General features: G+C 51.6%; 1 protein-coding gene across 3 annotated transcripts in view; it reads left to right on the top strand.

Annotated features, from left to right (window-relative positions):
• The first annotated feature begins 568 nt into the window (after positions 1–568).
• The window catches only part of ATOSB (atos homolog B), a 38,778-nt gene continuing 20,789 nt past the window's right edge, over positions 569–18,557 (top strand). Inside the window, exons 1-2 of one of the 3 annotated variants that reach the window (XM_050986476.1) lie at positions 594–656; positions 5,934–6,029. The gene's annotated coding sequence lies outside the window, so the exon portion shown is untranslated. Of the gene's footprint in view, positions 657–693; positions 794–5,933; positions 6,030–18,557 lie in introns of those variants that run through there. The other 2 variants (XM_030237545.2, XM_050986480.1) reach the window with 2 other exon arrangements.

The raw sequence follows: 18,557 nt of genomic DNA on the forward strand, positions 1-18,557 counted from the left end.
GCTGTGCTCGTGGGTGTCTGTGCGGGTGGGACGCGTTCAGGATGAGAGGCTGCCCGTGGGGTGGGACATGTCGTGCCCATGGGGTGGGACCCACCGTTCTCGTGGGGCCGTGGCCATGGGCGGGACATGTCGTGCCGTGCCCGTGGGGCCGTGGGTGGGCCATGCCGTGCCCGTGGGACCGTGGCCCTAGGTGCAACATGCCGTGTCGTGCCGGTGGGGCCGTAGGTGGGCCATGCCGTGCCCGTGGGGCCGTGCCCGTGAGAGGGACATGCAGTCCCAGCCCCGCCGCGGGCCGGGCGTCTCCCCTCAGCGCACAGAGTCAGGGGCGGCAGTCCCGCCCCGCGCCGACACAGGCCCCGCCCACGCCGCCGCTGCCGGCCAATGAGACACCACCCCTCCTGGGCCCACCCCTTCCCCGCTGTCATCACACTCCCGCACGTGGAGGGGGCGGGCTATAGGCGGGGTCTCGGCGAGGTGCTTCATCTCCCATTGGCCGCGCGGCCCCGCAGCTCGCCCCGCCCCGCGCCCTGCCCCGCCCAGAACACCAATCAGCGCGCGGGAGGCGGGCGCGGGGGGCGTGTCCCCAGCGACACCCGGAAGGAGCGGAGGAGCCGCGCACAGTCGGGGCCGCGGCGGCAGCGGCGGAGGGGGCGCTGGTGGGTCCGGCGGGGCCGCGACGGGCAGGGCCGGGGGGCGCGGGGCACGACTGGGCTCCGGCGGGGACGGGACGCCTGTTCGGCGTGCGAGGGGGTTCGTGCGCCCCATCTCCGCTGCCATCCCCCGGTTCCAGAAGGTTCGGGAGGGCCGTTGGGACCGGGGGCCCAGACCGCAGGGGCTAGCGGGAGCTGGGGGAGGCGCGACCAGGAGGGGCCGTGATCGGGTAGTATGGGGGAGGCCGTAAACGGAATGGGGGACTATGAACGGGGATGGGGGACCGTGACCGAGATGGGGGTCTCTGAGCTGGGGACGTCATGACCGGGATGGGGGTCTGTGAGTTTGAGGCACTGTGACCGAGGTGGGGAGCTGTAGCCGGGGCACTTGGGCCGGCAAGGGGCCTGGCACCGGCGGAGGCTGGAGCAGGAGGTGCCGGGGCGGGGGAGGGCAGGCAGAGGTGTGACCGCAGAGCGACTTTGGGGCGGGGGGGTGGGGGGGAGTGCCTGGGGGAACTGAGGCTTCAGGAGGGCTGTGTCTGGCAGAGGCAAGTGTGGGGGCAGACGGGAGGGACCGAAACGGGCTGCAGGGTTTGCTGCGGGTTGTCCCCGATCCTGGCTCCCAATTCCGCGGCAGCTTAGGGAGGCTACGCTGCCCGTGGTCTCGCCCACCAGGGCCACGTCCTCTGCGCTGTGACATGGGCAGGGACAGCCTGTCTGCAGCTCTGCCCGCACGGTGGGGCCTCCTCCTCCTCTTCTTCTTTTTCTTCCTCCCGCGGGCATCAGCTCCAGGCCAGCTGGGACGTGGTGGATTGTCCCCGGAAGGGCCCGCGGCGGTGGGGCCGGGTACCCCGGGGGCGCGGGAGTCGCGCTTCGGGCGGCACCTGCCCCGGGGGTCCCTTCCCAGGCCCCGGCGCGGGGCTGCGGGGTGGGCGCCGGGGCGGATGTGAACCCCGGCATCCGCCGCCCTCTGGTGACAGCCAGCCGCGGGCGGAAGGGCCCGTCGGGGGCAGTCACCCGAAATCAGCAGCTGCCAACCTAGCGAAGTTTTCAAGCGTTTTGCGGGTTTTATACAGAAATCGCGCAGGCGGCGTGCGCTCGGCAGCCCGGGTGTAGTGTTTGGAAAGGTGGCCTCTTCGGGAAGTCAGAGGGAATGGCTGCGTGGTGGGTTCTGGGGAGGTGGGCTTGCTCACAACCCACCCGTGAACCCATCAGTGCGAGGGGCACACACCTCCGGGGCTTCCACACTCCTTTTATTATTTTTCTTTGGAAGGGGGAGTGTGGAATTTGCAGCTGCTGTGGAAAATGTATGGTAGAGGAATGTTGTGCTCTAAATTTAAATTTAAAAAGTAATTTCCACTCATTGCCTTTTTGAAAACATCAGACAACCAGTGATCTGCTTACAGACCTGCCCTCTCCCTGTTGACATCAAAGAGGGAAAGCTGGAAAATTGTGGAGAGTGTAGCAGGCTTGAACCCTTGACACACAGCAGTGTCTTGGCAAGCTTGGTAGCACGAGGAGGTGCAAAAGGTCCAGCAGGTGACAGAGAAGAAACCTCCCAATGTGATAGTGCTAGAGTTACTTTTGGCAGGGCTGGGCTTTAGATTGAGGACCAGGAGAATGAAGTCATCCTGTAAAGCCTGGTCACCGCCTTGTTTCACAGCAGCAATTCCCGTGGTTCGGGTCTCGGCGTGAGTGAGTGGCAGGGCGTTGATGGGGACTGTGCGTGTCACAGCATGCAATCCCTATGCTAGGGCAGGGCACTGGTGGGAGTTGGCAGGGCTGGGGGATTCGGACGGGGCTGGTTCCGAGGGACGCTGCTGCCACAGTGTTTGTTGCCCGGGAGTCAACACTTGGCCTCGCCTGACCTCCAGCCCCTCCTCCCATAACATTTACCCATAACACTGGATTGCTTCTCACTCCAGTGGGGCCTGGACATGTCCCTTCCCATGGAGCCTGGAGTGGTCAGGACAGCAGAATCCTGCTGTCACCACAGCTGTACAGCTGTGGCCCTTGGTGAGCGGGGCTTGTGGACCAAGGTCCAGCCACAGTTGGAGCAGTGCTGTGGCTGTTTCAGCTGTGCCACTTGCCTGCCTTGTTTCTGTTCCCCTTGTGAGAGGTTTCTTACCCACTCAAAGAAGGAAAGCTGGTGGGGTCACTGTACTGTGGGAACTCTGCTCTTTAGAGGCACAGCTTGCTGAGGAGCTCTCTTGCTTCCCTGCTTTTGCAGCAAGTTGTGCAGAGCAGGTCTTTGTGCTCTATTTTTCATCTCTGCCCTCTCCAGAAGTAGCCTTTAGGGAGTTATAGATAATTTAAATTTTAGGGCGGCTCTTTCACTCCAAATCAGATGAAGGCCACAGCCCCTACACCCCCTCCCCACCTTGGCTGGTGCTGAGCTTTCTCAGCCTCTCTGCCGTCAGCTCTCTTTTCTCTCTGAGCATGCAGCAGGAGGAGGAAGTTCCCTCCCTACGTTCAAGGGACCTGTGAGGGCAGAGAAGCACATCTTTGCCCCTGGTCTTCCTCCTTGCTGTCTGCTACAGGCTGCTTGCCCTGGCACATTTCTGCATGACTGCGCTGAGTACCAGAGGCCAGAGATACCAAAACTTTGCTCTTTGAGTCTGAGGGTGATTGAAGGGGATGATTATTGATTGAGTCTTCAAAGTCAAAGACTCTTGGCTCTTCCCAAGTGCTTTACATGTTCTTACTGTTCTGGGCCTGCCCATGTTTGTCCTCTGTTAGATCTGGTTGGCACCATCGTGTGCTGTGTGGAAATGCACCATGCCTGGGGGCCAGGACACTTCCTGATGCAGAATAAGAAAACTAGTTGTTGGTGGGTATGTGACCACAGACAAGAAAGGAGAAAGTGAAGCCATATGGTTAAAAAAAGTGGTGTCCTCAGCACACTGTCAATGGAGCTGTAATCAAATTATCAGAGGCTTTGGTAGCTGGAGGAATTAATGAGTCAGGTTTGAAACAGGACAGATGTGAAGGGCAGCATGGGAGAAATCCTGAAAGGAAATATTTGTATGCTGGCAGATGGCTTGTTGCAAGTTACTTAGTGAGATTGTTGCAGGTTACTTCATGAGAGTCTTCTCTGAGAGGCTTTTGCCTGATTTCTCTCCACGTCGCATAATTCCCAGGGACCACCTTCTTCCAGGGAACTGTGTGGGTCTCTGTCCTCGTAATGCCATGTTGCCATGTTTCTGATCCTTCCTTCTGTCTGCAGCGCCTGGCACCTCTGCTCCCTGAAGCGTATTTTCTGACCAGCTCAGTTCCTTTGCTATTTCATATTACTTTTGCTTGTGATCAATTGAGCCAGGTGAATATAACCTCCAGAGGACTTGGATTCACAAAGTTTGAGGCCTGCTTAAGAAATTATTTTCTTTGACAAGGAAGTGTCTCTGTTTATCCTCCCTTTGGCTTTGCCCCTCTCTTTCATAGTCTCCCTTGCTTGGCCAGTGGACACCCAGCTGCCAATTAACATGTTTTTCCCCTGTTTCCATCTGCATCTTCAGCCGGTTGTGAATTCTGAATGAAGAGCAGCTGGGCTCACATGCTCTGCATTTCAGAGAGCCTTTTCAGGACTGGCCGGTGCAGTTGCAGTCATACTTGCCTGTGGCCTGGACAATCCCCCAGCTAAGCAACATGATGGTAGAACAATACTTGGATGGGAAACCTTCAAAGGAGTCCTGTGTGCTGCAAAATGGGAAGTTAGTGATTCAGCTGGAAGTGCTTTTTAGTAACAAATCCATGTCCCGGGCCAGGGGTGATGTCAACGCTGAGATTCTTGTTGTTAGATGTGAACAAAGATGCAAAGACCTCTATGCAAGAGCTGAGGTGGTAATCCAGATCTCCTGGCCTCTGTCCATTTGGGGTAATTGCATTCTTCCTGGGTAGTGTTTTCAACCCATCCCTGTTAGATACATTGCCATTGCTTCCTGTGCTGCTGCAGTATGTGGGTGGCAGTACTTCAGCCGTGTCCAAAGCAATTCTTGTCACTGCTCAGGCTTAACGCCTTTTGAGCCTTCTCTGAAAGACAGTGTGCTAGAGGAGGGACTTGGGCAAGGGTTTTCTATATATGTATATTTACATCTACATACTACTGAGGCTTGTTCTGCTTATAAGCTCTCCAAACCAATAGCCCTTGTGCCTAGCTGGTACCATTTCCAGGTGGGCCTTCTCCTGGACTGCCAGTGCAGGTGTCATTAAGCACAAACTTTCTGAGTGCCCTCAGGACAGCCTTAAGGGCTGAAGCCCCAGTAGGGTGATGTGGTCGTGCCTCCCTGCACCATGGTGGGAAGGCTGTGTTTCTGGGGCACTGGCAGCCTGTCTGCCTGCAGTGCTCTGCTCCTCGACCTGGCAGCTCTGGTCACAGCTGGGCTGTGCTCTGCTGGTGCTGCAGGGTGGTTGCCTGTGTGGATGGTCAAGCTGGGGAGCAGGGGCTGCCTCACAGCAGCTTTTGCCCATCATGCCTGCAGTCTGTCTGAAGGACAGACCTGATCCTAGGGAGTGTGATACCAACCTGGTTTTCAGGACCTGCTCTGCACGAGGACCTAGCCCACACAAAGTGTGATCTCAAGTGGTCTGCAATTAAAGCACTGGGAGCCTAGGGAGGAGACTTAAACAACATCTTTGTGATGGTGTTGGCAGGCTTCTCGGAGATTTCTATTAAGCAGTTGTCATTTTCTCCCTTCCCTGTAGCCTGGGAAACGCTGCGGTGTTGGATTTGTCTTGGTCTGTTTGGGTTGTTGGGAGGGGTGTCTCTCCAGCAGTGGAGTTTGTCCCTCCCTGCCCTGGCTCTGTGTCTCCATGGGGTGGCTTAGCAGGTGACCTGTGAGGACCACAGCCAGCGCCTGTTCTTGCAGATAAACCATATGCCAGCTCACCCACTCGAGTACAGCAGAGCCTGTGTGGTGGAGAAACCTACAGCTGTGTGGGTGGACAAGAACAAAGCCAAAGGCACAGAAAGGCCTTTATTTCCCACTGAAATCTGGGCAGGGATATTGCGGATGTGGCCTTAGCAGCTCTCTCTGGAGAGCCAACTGTGCACCCACCTGGAGTCATGCAGGAACTGGGCATAGCTGGAAGCCAGGAGGGAGTCAGGGCTGCAGCTTGAGGGGCAGCTTCAGCACTGGTAAAAGATGTGGTGGGATCTTTGAGCTGGTGGGGTGCTTGGGGTCTTTCACTTCTGTGCACAGGCCACTAACTCACTTGGCTTGGATGAGCAGTTACTGCCCACCCAGTATTCCAACTGAACCTGTGCATATGGACTTGTCTTTCCAGGTGACCCAAGACAGCCAGAACAAGCAACCTCAAGGCCTGATGTGAGGGCTGACAGCTGAGAGCTGCTTTCTCTGTCTGCTTCAGCCCTACACCGAGGTTAGCAACATTCAAACATCTCTGATTTCCCTTGCCTCATCAGGGCTGTGTGAAGAAACAGGGAGTGCTTCTGCTCTTCTCCCCTTTAATCACAGGGATAGCTCTGTAAAGTAGATACCACCAAGTGAGGTTCTCCCACAACCAAGGTGTTTTGGGTGCTCCTGCATCCCACCTGGCTGTCAGCATGGCAAAGGGAACCTGGATGTGTGGAACCAGTGCTGCTAAGACTTTTGAACCCTGCACACAGTTTTCAAGAGCTCAAGGGTGATGTGTTCTTGGGAACTTGCAGTCTGTGCTGTTTGCCACACTCATCCTTCTGCATGCCAGCAGGATTGAATTGGGAGCATTTCCCAGCTGCAGGCCCCTGCTGTCCTTCACCTGAACCCAGTTGAGACTTTACCCAGAGCTTGTGGCAGATATAATCATGTTCTCCATTAGCAGCATTTGGATTTTTCCTGCATTTTCCCAGAATTTTGTAGCTTTTGTGGCTTTGGTGTGTGAGGCTCAGAGGAAGTATTTCAGGAGAACCAGCAGTTTTTGTATTGCCACTGGCAAGAAATACTATCTGCTCTGTGGCAACCAGCCTGGAGCAGCCTGAGATGGCTGTGGGCTTCCTGCTCTTCCTGTCCATGGATGCTTGTGTGCCTGCCTAGAATCCAGCAGTGCTTGGCCCACCTGCATGGTGTGTTCTCACCTGAAAGGGAGCCCTCATCAGGACTGTGCCTATGGCAAGGCAAGATGAACCCTTCTCTCACCCCAGAGCTCAGGTGTGATTCGGCCAGGAGAGATTATATGGGGAAGACACAGTTTAGGATGCATAGCTGCCCAGGCTCTGCAGCTCTTCCTCTGAAGTGTCTGCCAGGGAAGCTGGGAGCAATCCAGAGGCAGTTGGAAACTGGGCTTCAGGCCATCTCATCCTCATCCTGATGCTGAAGTGGTACCCACAGTGGGTGAGGCAGGGATAGATTTACCTGTGAAGGTGAAAGGAAGGAAAGAAGAAGTCCTTTGCTCATGCTAGTGCCCTGTGCTGCAGATTACTAATCACACAATGCATTGAGAGCAGAGTGGCCCCTTTATCCAGCTGGGCTGTGGCATTCACTAATACCTGTTCCATGGTGGGATTTTATATCTCTTTTAGTGATGAGAGATGGCAAAAACTAGAGAAAGGGTTTGCTCTCAGTTCTGCTGGAGCTGCTTGTAGATCCCCGTTCACAGCATCCTCTTAGGGTTCCCCTGCCTTTTGGCAAAGGCCATTTCAACACAGGGCACACCATAGAATCATAGAAAGGCTTGGTTTGGAAGGGACCATAATGATCACATTTCAACCCTCCTGTCATGGGCAAGGGGAGCCACACACTAGACCAGGTTGCTCAGGGCCCCATCCAACCTGTCCTTGAACACTGCCAGGAATGGGACATCCACAGCTTCTCTGAGCCACCTCTGCCAGTGCCTCACACCCCTCTGGCATAGTATTGGATCCACTTTTCTCCCACCCCTCCTTGATAACCCTTTAGCTTAATATCTTCATGGACAGCAAGTCTCCCATTTATGTGTAAAGCAGCAGCTTTTCCTGTTGCTTGACATGAACCTGTTCTCTGGTTCATATATCACCTTACCCAGGTGACATCAGTGAGTTTATATTTGGACTGAATTAGCAATTTTGGTTCCATTTAGTGCAGCTGGTGGTGGTCTGGAAACTGATATAACTTGCAGACCTGTGTACAGAATTGCAGTGCCTCTCTTGGGAATGGGATGAGCCCTGTGCTGGGAAACATAACTACTGGGCAAAGCGGAGTTTTTGTCTTCAACAGAAAGCAGACAGCCGAATGTCCTCCAGCCTTCTCTTGGTGTGTGTAGGCTGCCCTTGCCCCAGAGTCTGACCAGCTGATGTAGCCTAGATCATCTTTCCACTGAAAACCACAAGAAAATGCTGCTTCCTCCTTCAGAACTGGAGCTCTGGGTTCCTTGTGGATATTGGCACTGGAGTTATGCAAGGAATCCCCTATTTGCCCTACCATCTCTGTTGCAAATAGGTTGGGCATTCAAAGATCCTGTTCATGGGAGTGTTGAGACAGCTGGATCCTTGTTCAGTTCTTGCTGCTCCCAAGAATGGAGCAGAGGATCATCTGCTGAGGCTATTTTAGGTTTCTGAACATTGCTGGTGTCCCTCTGAGCTCCTATTTGTGTGCAATCCTACGGCTTCCTGCTAAGATCTGTGTGAGAATCCTGTATCCCCATGTGTGAAGGTTTTGTTTGTGCACAGTGTCCCAGGGATTAAGGAAAAACTTTGAATTCCTCACTTACCTCAACATCTAACCCATATCAGCTGTATCTGTGACTCCTTTTTCTAACCTTTAGCTTTGAACCTTGCTTTGCAGATGCCCACGTGTTGCTGGTGGGAAGCAGGCTGCAGCTTCCCTTTTTTTTTCCTGCCAGAAATGCGCCTCCTTCTTGTTTGCAGCAGTTGATTCCTGTTGTCTCAGATGGGAACATGCATTGCTGAAAACAGTCTTCCACACAACCTCTAGGTGTGGAAATACTCCACAAAGCCCACAGCTGAGTGAGATGAGATCCTGGTTCTGGCCATATCTGTATGGTTGGATGGCTGCTTGCCATCTGCCACCACCATGCTCCAGCGTGGCACAGGGTGGGGCCTCCTGCCCTCTCCCTTCTTGGTACACCCAAGACTTTTGGCTTCCCTGCACTTTTTGGTTTCTACCTGCTCAGGTAATTTTTCAGCAGTGCTGAGCAATGCTGAGTTTCATGTTGAGGCAAGAGGTGGCTCTGCAGTTTTGGCCCATCTTTATTTTTAGCTGTGTAAGGCATGGTTGATGGTATCAGAAGGAAGTTGCACGGCCTCCGGAGCTCCATGACTCATCCTGGATCAGGACCGAGGCTTTGCTAGCTTCTGCTATAACCTTCAAGTGATGTAACTGGTTGTGGGAAAGGGCAGAACACAGAGAGAAGCAGAGCTTTTAGAAGTTTGGGGTTTTTTTTTTTGCTTGTCTGCTAAGTTGTTGAATTTACATGATGAAAGATATTGGCAGATATCACTCCTGAGTGTGGTTCAAGAGGGTCCTTTGTCTTGTGTCTTGTGCCTGTGTGAGAGAGGTGAAAGGGAGAAGAGCTCTGCTTACCACCCAGGCTGGGTAACTGTTTAGTGGCACGTATCAATGGTAGGGGAGAGTTTTTAAGGCAAGAAACAAAGCAGGATCCCATGTCCAATTCAAGCTACAGTGAGGTTTGGTGCAGCAGTACAGACCTCCCTGAAGTGGAAACTGTCTGGAACTGGAGAGCAGAGGCTTAGGAGATACCTGCCAGGATGTAGCAAGAAGAGTCTGAGACCCCCATTCCCATCAGATCTGGTGCTACTGCAATGTAGAAATTGCTCCTGGTGCAGGCAGCTATGTTGGGCTGGACTGGAGTGGGGCTGCATGTCACACCCATGGAGCAAGCCCTGTGGGACAAGTGAGGATGTTGAAGCACCCCTGCCTGCTACAGCACGAAGGAGATGCAGTTAAAAAGGTCTCTATTACCCAAATTTGTCAGCGTGGCTCTCCTGTGTCTTGTCTTGAGACTAGACAAGGTGGGGTGCAATGTGCCTGGTTCCGGAGTAGGGTCCTGGCCCCTGAGGTGGGCAGGGATGAGGGCTTGTGGGAGTGGGCTTCCATGTCCACCCCGTTTCCTTCCTTGGTGAAGGTGCTGCCTTTTAGGAGTATGTTGAGGCTTTTGGGTGTTTCATGTGTGGGGCAGCAGGGAGAGGACAAGCAAGGGGGAGCAGAGACAGGGGAGCATGCTGGAGGGTATTGCTATGGTAACTTGCCGCTGGCAGTGTCACTGACTAGGCAGAAAAGTAATCAGGCAAATGTGAAAGGTGCCACAGCCCTCAGTGCAGCCCAGTCCCAGCTGTGCCATGCACCTGGCACCCCTGGACTCCTTCCTGACAATCTGGCATCTGGAGCTGTTCTCCTCTGGCAGCAGCCTCAGGGTGAGTGATCAGGGGTGTTTTGTCCATCTTCTCCCCTCTTTCACCCCTTGCTGGTGTGTGGGAGGCAGCTCCCACTTACAGACCTGTTCGTTTTGAAGCCCTGAGCTGCAGAGCTGGCCCAGCCAGGAACAAACCAGTCTCTTGATCCCTCTCACTGTACCATGGAAGAAAGCGAGTCATTTTGCTGCCCTTGCTTATCCTCAGTTAATCAACATAAGTGGCTCCAGCCATGACTGCACCTCCCCAGGATGCCTGGCCCTGTGCTCTGCTGTTCTGTCCACCTTGCACAGCCAGTTTGCCTTGCTCCAGGGTATCTGTACTCAGGGAGAGCAGACACTCTTGTGACCCCTCTGATATGGTCTGAGACCATCCTCTGGGGCAGGCAAAATAGAAGTTAAACATTTTTGAAGGTGCCTTTGGGTAGACCTGTTACCAGGTACTGGTAAGAGGGCTGGCTCTTGTTGGTGAAGGGGCAATCATGCACTCGCTAGCAGAGGGAAAATGGATCAGGAAGCCATTTCCAGCCTGGCCAAAATGTGAGTGTGACTGAGACCTGACCTGTCATCCATGATATGCCTAAAGGCCTGGATGTAAGCCAGGAAAAAGGACCTGCTGGCGGCAAGCACAGTTTGCTCATGTCAACATGGATGGCTGTGTGAGCTGTAAACCTCTCTCATTACACCTCTCAAAGGTCACTGCTGGCAGCGAGCTACAACACCCTGCCCACAGCTCTGTGCCCAGCCCAAAGTGAGAGGGAAACAATGCCCTTGGAGATGTATGGAGGCTGGTTGTGTGGGCTTGCCATGGGGTGGCACAGGCTGCTCTGGTGCCCATGGACAGTCTGTCTGGGACTAGGGTGTTCAGTCAAAAATGGATGGGAAAGGATCTCTGTGAGCTACCCAAATAGCTCTGTACTCACAAATGTCATAATCCTTGCCTGAGCTGTGACCCCTCCTTTCCAGGGTAGAAGGCCTCATGTACTGCCCTGAAAACCATTTCACCCTTTCAAGTATGCCCTAGTGTCCTTCTGTGATGTAGGGTTACTGTAAGATCTGTATGGACTGCCAACTTCTCCTCTTCAGTTCTCCAGTTTCAGTCATCTTAAAACTCCCAAACCGTCTAGACTTGTTTGCACAATGTTCCCTGGGCTCCAGACCCCGGTGTTCCCAAGGGAGAGCAAACAAGGAGGTGGAACCTGGAACATGGAGGCTCTGGGAAAGCCTCCTGTGGTAGACAGCAGTCTGTTTCCTCCTTCTCACTTCCAACAGGTTCCTTCTGCTTTCAGAGGAGAGCAGCTTGCATCTGTACTGGGGGCTGGAGCTTCCTTTCCATGGAGGAATCTGGGACACTGGTTCCTGATGCTGTGGGCAGTTTTGGGTCAGCAGCTCAGGCTCTGCTTTCCATATATGTGACCTTCAGCACTTGGTGTGAGAGTGGTGTTACATTATATTTTTGTATTATGGGTGCAAGTGGTGGCAGAGCATGGTAAAAGTCCATTGAGACACACTGTAGGTCTCTCTGACCCCACTTTCACAGCCAGTGGTTTCTCATCTTCCTCTGGACTAAGGCCCCAAGATGTGCTGTGGGATATCATGGAGTGATGCAGAGCCCAGCAGATGAGGCTCTGGGTCATATGTGTGCGTTGGGGAGGGAATCGCCATTTTCAAGGCCAGAACATGTTTTCTTTTTTATCATTTGTAAACACCTTGCCTGCCAGGATCACTGCCCAAGGCTCAATCGCATGCACACTGTGACCCCATGAGTTACAACCCTTGTAAGCTGCCCTCCTTTTTCTGTCTTACCTGTAAATGCTACACAGTTTTAAGCACAAAGTACCAAAAAAGCACAAAGGTAGTGGGGTCATATACTCTGCTGCCAATTTGGAGAGGAGTTAAGATAGGCAGTGCTGGAATAAACATTTAGGGAGAGGCAGCCAAGAGAGATTTCCTCCTGGCTGAGCTGTGGTGTTGAAGCTGGGAAAGTACTGTGTGGGTTACATGCTGCTTTGCTTTGCCTTTGCCATTACCTGAGGCAAGTCCAGGACATGCATGCTTGTAATCAGGTGGGGACACCATCCTGAGCAGTGTCACTCTGAAAAATTGGACAGTGCCCTGTGGGCCATCAGGACCAACCTGCATGCTGCTGCTGTGGGAAGAGTGGTGAGGATTTCAGCAGAAATGTGATAGAATGGCGAGACCAAGTGGAAACTTTGACTCTGTGGGTGTTTCTACCTGCATTCCCCAAATTGTGAGAAGGTAGCTGAGTCCAGCTGTGCTGTACAGGTTGTCTGGAAGATGCATGAAGAATGGCTTGCAAGAGCTAACCCTTAGCCCCACTCAGCCCTGGAGAAAATGCCTGGATGCCATGTACCAGGGTTTGCTTATCGCCAGTCAGCGCTGCTGGAGCTGTCAGGCCAGCACTGCCTCTCAGCCCTTTCTATACCAGCCTTTGCATTGCTGATGAGATTAGCATAGCTGGGCCAGCAGTGGACAAAGGGAGTAATTCTCAAGATCCTCTCTACTGTGGCTGCCAGCAAAATAAAGCAGTTATGACATCAAGTAGGGAGTCTGAGCTTTGCTTTCAATTAATCTTTTAATAGCAGCAAAAGCTAAAAATATAAGTTGTTTTTGTGGAACTAGAATATTCTCAAGCTTTTCACCTAGATCTGGTCTGCCAGCCTCTTTCCTAGGCTGACAGTCTGGGATCTTAAGGTATTTGCAGTGATCTGTTCTGGCCATGTAATAAATATGGAGAGAGAGAGAGACCAGAAAAATTGGTGGCATCAATCTGCCACCCTGAAAGTGCTCCTCTTGCTGCCATGCCTATTCCCTGTAACCAAAGGCTGTTTTGTGGCTTAGATTTGTTGAGGAAACAGACTTAGAGTTCTTCTCTTTCTTCTGTGCAGCAATTTCCCTGGCAGCTCAGTAGGAATGATTTATTACAGATTTCAGCTGTTTAATTCTGTTTCCCTACAATATGACAGTGTTGGAGTAACTGAGCAAAAGGCAGAGATGTTTCCGGAGGAAGGCTGCTATCAGAGGCCACCCCTGTAGCAGAGGCTGGAAGCAAGGAGGAACAGTTTACCAGGAAATGCCTGTGTTCATGTGCTGGGCACTATTGGGAAGGAACAGGTATCTCACCCTTAAAGCTTCCTCGCTACAGGGCTCCATACATTGCTGATGAAGCTGTTTGAGCAGCAGTGAGAATGCTGCCCTCCAGAGCCTGGGAAAAGTCTGACCAAAGTGGTGGTCTGGAGAGAAAAGGCAAATTCTGTCCTTAAGTGAACCTTCAAGGGCTATTTTTGGAGTGTAGGTTTTCTTCTTTTTTTTTTTTTTTGGTTTGTGGGTTGGGGTTTTTTAATTACTTTTTGATGGTGGTTTGGGCTTTTTTTGGTACTGAAGAGGAATTGTTTTTGCAAATCCCTGTAAGGCAAGAGAGAATTTCCTTTGGAGTGAGCTGGCCTGAAACTCAATATGTCTCTGATGTGTGTTAACAGAGAAATTAAAAGATAGTACCATAAAGTGATAGGAGATAATGAATTTCATCTAGTATTATGTTGTCCTGGGAGATAGAGCTGGGGCAAGTGTATTGCAATAATGTTATGCTTTGCATGACAATTACAGCAAATACCACCTTAACACACTTCCCCAGGGAGGGGTAAAAGGGTCAATTTTCAGAGAGTCCCCGGGAAGGTGGAGCGAGGCAATCAAGAAGACAGAAGCCTGAGAAAAGATGCCAGGAGACTTACAGATGAGCAGTGTGTAATAGCTGTGCATTTTTTGCAGCTCGAGTTCAGTTTTCCCATTCTTTGTCCCAGCTGAACTGGGCAATCTTGAGAAACATACTCAAGAAACCATAACTTTAATAACATCTGTGATTTGTCTGACCCAGAGCCTGAATGAACAAATCTTTAACTTCTCTGTCTTCTCGGCAGATAGATGAGTGGTGGTTTGTTACTGCACAAGTCAGGGATTTTAAAGAGTTCTGCTGTGGGTGTACACTGCTGTAGACCTGGTCCCGGGAAGCTTTACTGGTTAGCAGGTCCTCAAAAGGGTTTCTGTAGATGTGTGATAAAAACTGAGAGCCTGAGGTCAGTTCTTGGAAGCCTACCAGCTCCGAGAGCTGGACCATAGGATCAAGTCTTTACTCAAACACATGAATCTATTAAGGTAGAGAATGCCATGACTTGTTCTCAATGAAGCATCCAGTCCCCTACCCCCTTTTGAGATCTATGGTAGTCTTCTGATTTATAATGCTATATCCGGGTCTCTTTTTCTTTTTTTTTTTTTTTCCCTCCTTTTTTTTTTTTTCCTTTTTTTTTTTTTTTTTTTTTTTTTTTTTTTCTCTGGGCTATGCTAAGTTATTGCATGTCCTGGTCCCCTCTGGTGGCAGAGAGCATATGGGTCAGTCCATATGGCCAGCAGCAGATTGGGGCCAACTCCTGCTTTAAGAGAGGTGGAAACAGAGGAGATTGATAATTGGGAAAACTGCTTGATGTAGAATATGTGGGTACCTTTTAATCTCAAAACTGCTTGATGTAGAATATGTGGGTACCTTTTAATCTCTCGCCATCACTGGGCTTCTCAGAGGTCTTGGTACCACTCTTGCTCCACTCCCCATGCTGTGCCAGGGGCTGGGTGCTGCCCACCCATCTCCTTCCTCAGGGCAGGGTCAGCATGCTGTGACTCAGTTTCCCTGAAGCCTGAGGAGAAGGAAGGGGGTGGAGCAGGACCAGAAAGGGGTAGAGGGGAAGTTACAGCAGCTGATAGGAAATGGCATTTTAGGGTACTGCAAGGTGGCCCTACCCCATCCTGTCTGCTGGGGTGGTATTTTGAGGTGCAGTGATACAAGCTGTTTCTGTCTGCCATGGAAGTGGTATTTCAGGATGTGGTTGGGCAGCTCTGTTCCAGCTGCAGAGCTGGCGATTTTGGCAGCCCTTGCTCCATCCTGCCTTTTCCTGTGCCAGGGATCAGGCTAGGAAGTGAGACGTGGCTGTACCTTCCATGTCCTCTGCATTCCCATGTCCAGCGTGTATAATTATGCACAGTGCCGTAGCACTGCTTCCCCAGCTTGTGACTTTGGGCTGCTGGTCAGGATGTGGGTCTGAGCTTATCTCAGACAAGGCAAGAATCAGTGTGCAGACTGTGTAGTAATAGCCTGGCATCCCTTGCTGGCTCTGATTTGCTCCTGGTCATGGAGCAATGGCTCTACCTGGGGACAGGAGCAGAGGAGTCCTTGTAAGACTGGCAATAGAGATGTCCAGTCCCAGCTGTTTCCTTCCTCATCCCTATTCCTCTGTGTAACCCCAAATTTGCATGCATGGAGCATGTTTTGTAATAAATCTGCTGAACTGAGGGCAAGCAGAGCAAAAACAGGTGACTATAAAGAAGTGTAAGCCCAAAACCTGCCTGTGTTGTTGCAGCAGTATGAGGCACAGTAGTTTGTAATGATGATGAACATGGCCAGAGACATCCCTCCCATCCTGTCGTGTGTGTCTGATGCTTCCTTCAAGCCACCAGCAGATTTTCAGTACAGCTCTTTTGTAAGTGGAGAGTGAGTCCAGCTTCCCATGGATGCTGCAAACTGCTCTGCTTCTGTGAAACTCTCTTCATTTGAGGCAGTGCTCTAAGGGTTAAGCCATGGTTGTGGGATAGGGTTTGTAACAGGAACAAAGAGGGCTTTTAAGGTCTGTGCTGGCCTAGGAATAGAGGGAATTGATTGAGCCTTTCCCAGTGTGTTGAATTACAAAGGTCATGGAGACCCTTTTGCAGGGAGGCAGCAGCCTTTGAGGTCCGAACTGGAAGTGGGGCAGAGAGAAAAGAAATTGTGAAAGTCAGCGAGAGCAACTTAGTGGAGAGTTTTAAAACCAGGTGAAAACTGGAACTGTATGCTGGGGTAAATAATGTCTGAACACAAGGCTGGGTACCTTCTCCCTGGGATTTTTTGGAGGTTTGGTTTTGCTCCACCTCCTTCCCCCTATTTTGCATTTACAGCTGTCCCACACATGAGACCTGAATAAGCAGCACCTCTGGTGTACCCAGAGCTTTGATGGGCCTCTCCAGTCTGCTTAGGGCTGGTGAAGGCAGCAGAGGGTAAAAGGCAGTGCCTGTAAGGGGGGATCTTTTCAAAATGCAGAAGAGGAGCGTGTCTGGTGCCTACAGGGACATTTTGCCTTGACAAAAGAGGAAGCTTCATACCACCTGAACTAGACCTGGATTTTTCATGTGTAGCTGAGAAGGAAAGCCCAACTCTAGCTGGTTTCCAAGCCCCTCTTCCTTATGTTGTCTGCTCAGAATGTCCCATGGGGCACAGCAGCAGAGGGTTCAGCAAAAGGAGCTAGGGAAAAGATGCATGGCAGAAACGTCTGTTTCCCCTCCTGCAGCAAGATGAAGAGTGGACACAGGTAGTTTCCATCTTGACCTTTGGATGGGATGAGCCATCCAGCCAACACACCCAAGACATATGGAAAAACATGGTTTAGTGGTTTAGTCCTTAAAACTTTCAAGTTTTAAGTACCAGCTTATCAGGCATTCGGCCATTCAGCTCCATCCACTGGCACAGGTGTGCTCCCCCATCTGATATTTTATTTAAAGTAATTCCACTTCTGATCTTTATGTTGGATCAGGTAACCTCAGATGTGATTTTTGGAGCAAAGGACTCTTTAGGCTCTGCCTGGGAAATGAAAGCTGATTCCAGTTAATATCCCAAGGGAGTCTCTGCAGCCACTACTTAAGTTAGCAGCCTAGAGGCTTCTCTACTTTTTTAAGCACTAGAAGGCCAGGACTGTGGGAACACAGACCTACATGAGAAGGGGGGCTTGTTTTGGTGCTCTCAGAAACCCAAACATGCTACTCACCTTGGTAGCCAGCCTGTTATTGGGGTACACATTCTCTGTGTATCTGTCTCATTAACCAGTAACTGTTTCAGCAGAAGCATCAACTTCATGGACTAGTTGCTGCTTATCATTGACTTTGAGAAGACCTGAATTCCTTCAACTGTTGTTGCTCCAAATTCTTTGCTCTCACCCTGTCCTTTGGCATCACCTGTGCTGCAGAAGCTTGCCAAAAACAAACATAAAGATGGATAACTGGGCTTCTTTCTGCTGGTAGTTCCAGGTTGCTGACCTGGAATGTGCTGTTTGAAGACAGCAGAGTCTAATCACTGTTTTTCAGGTGAACACTCTGCCACTCTTTTCAGCCACCTGGACTGCAGAAGGGGAACATGAGGCACTTGCAAGAGTTCCTCTTGGTGTGTGGGTAAGATGTCAGAATCAAGACAGCTTGGCTGTCTCTGCTCTGCTCCTTCTCCCATCCCAGCTGGAGAGGGGTGTTGCAAATGGGATGTTACCCCTCTGTTAGTCACAAAGAAGGGTGTGGCAGGAAAGTCTGGCTGGAAATTCAGTCAGTCTGGCTCAAATTTGATCAGTCCCCAGCTGTTTAACTGGATGTAGGGCAGTCCTTCTGCTTCTTCTGTGCTTGAGGGCTATCTCGGGGAGCTGACCATGTCCAAGAGCTCATACAGGTTTTTTTGCTGCTCTCTCAGGGGCTCCCAGAGTTTGTCGACAAGCCCATCTTTTCAGTGGTGGTAGGCTGATTTAAGCATGTGCATTTAAATTGCTGGGTCCGTCCTGCTGGTGACTGCTGAGTTTCGTTCAGGAGCTTGCCCAGTTGCTGTGACTTTAGTGACACTGTGGCCATGGTGTCGGCTCTATGAGCACTATGTATCTCCCCTCTACTTTCCTAGAAGAGACCTGAAGTACTGGAGCATCCTGATGAGAGGAGGGGTGCTGTGCAGGAGAAGCTGCAGGAGCCCATAAGGATGCCACAGGACAAAAACTTGTATTTTGTTGTCCTGAGCAAAGAGGCTCTGTGTATACATAGTGAGGATCAAAAATTGAGAAGTCCAGGGAGAAGCAGCAGTTCCGGCATACAATCCTAAGCTTTGGCAGAAAATCATTCTTTGTGCCTATTAATATGTGACATTCCAGCCCAAAGTGTTGTCCCTCACTCCCTGGCCAAAATCCAATTTACTTTGGCCTTAACTCCTGGGTGTCAGGGCTTTCTGTCTAAGCTGGGGCCATGTGACCCTGCTGAAGACATAATGCCTGACTGACTTGCTCTCTTGCAGTATACTTGCCCCAGGTATCCTGTGTGTGGCTGCAGGCAAAATGCTGCAGATGGCCAAGGGATCCTGGGTGGAAGGGACCAGAGTCCCTTGTCTCAGCATGACTGAGACCCATGTGATGTGGAGAGGAAAGAGTGAGAGAAGATGTGTGATGCCAGTAATTTTCTGTTGTAGCCAATAGGAAATAGATCCTCTAGCTCCGACCGGCAGGGGTGCAGGTCTGTGACTGGGTGTGCTGCATGGAGCAGCATCTTGTACTCACACCACCACTCTCCTGTGCTCAGACACAGATGGATGTGCAGAGCCCCTGTGTGTGCCACAGCTCTCGCTGGGCTTGGCACAACTGTACAGTGCCATCATCCTCTTGTCACCTCTGTCTGCTCTGGTCCATCTGGGGAGACTGAGGTTACCTGGAT

The sequence above is a fragment of the Serinus canaria genome, chromosome Z, assembly GCF_022539315.1.
Source record: "Serinus canaria isolate serCan28SL12 chromosome Z, serCan2020, whole genome shotgun sequence".
NCBI classification, from domain to species: domain Eukaryota; kingdom Metazoa; phylum Chordata; class Aves; order Passeriformes; family Fringillidae; genus Serinus; species Serinus canaria.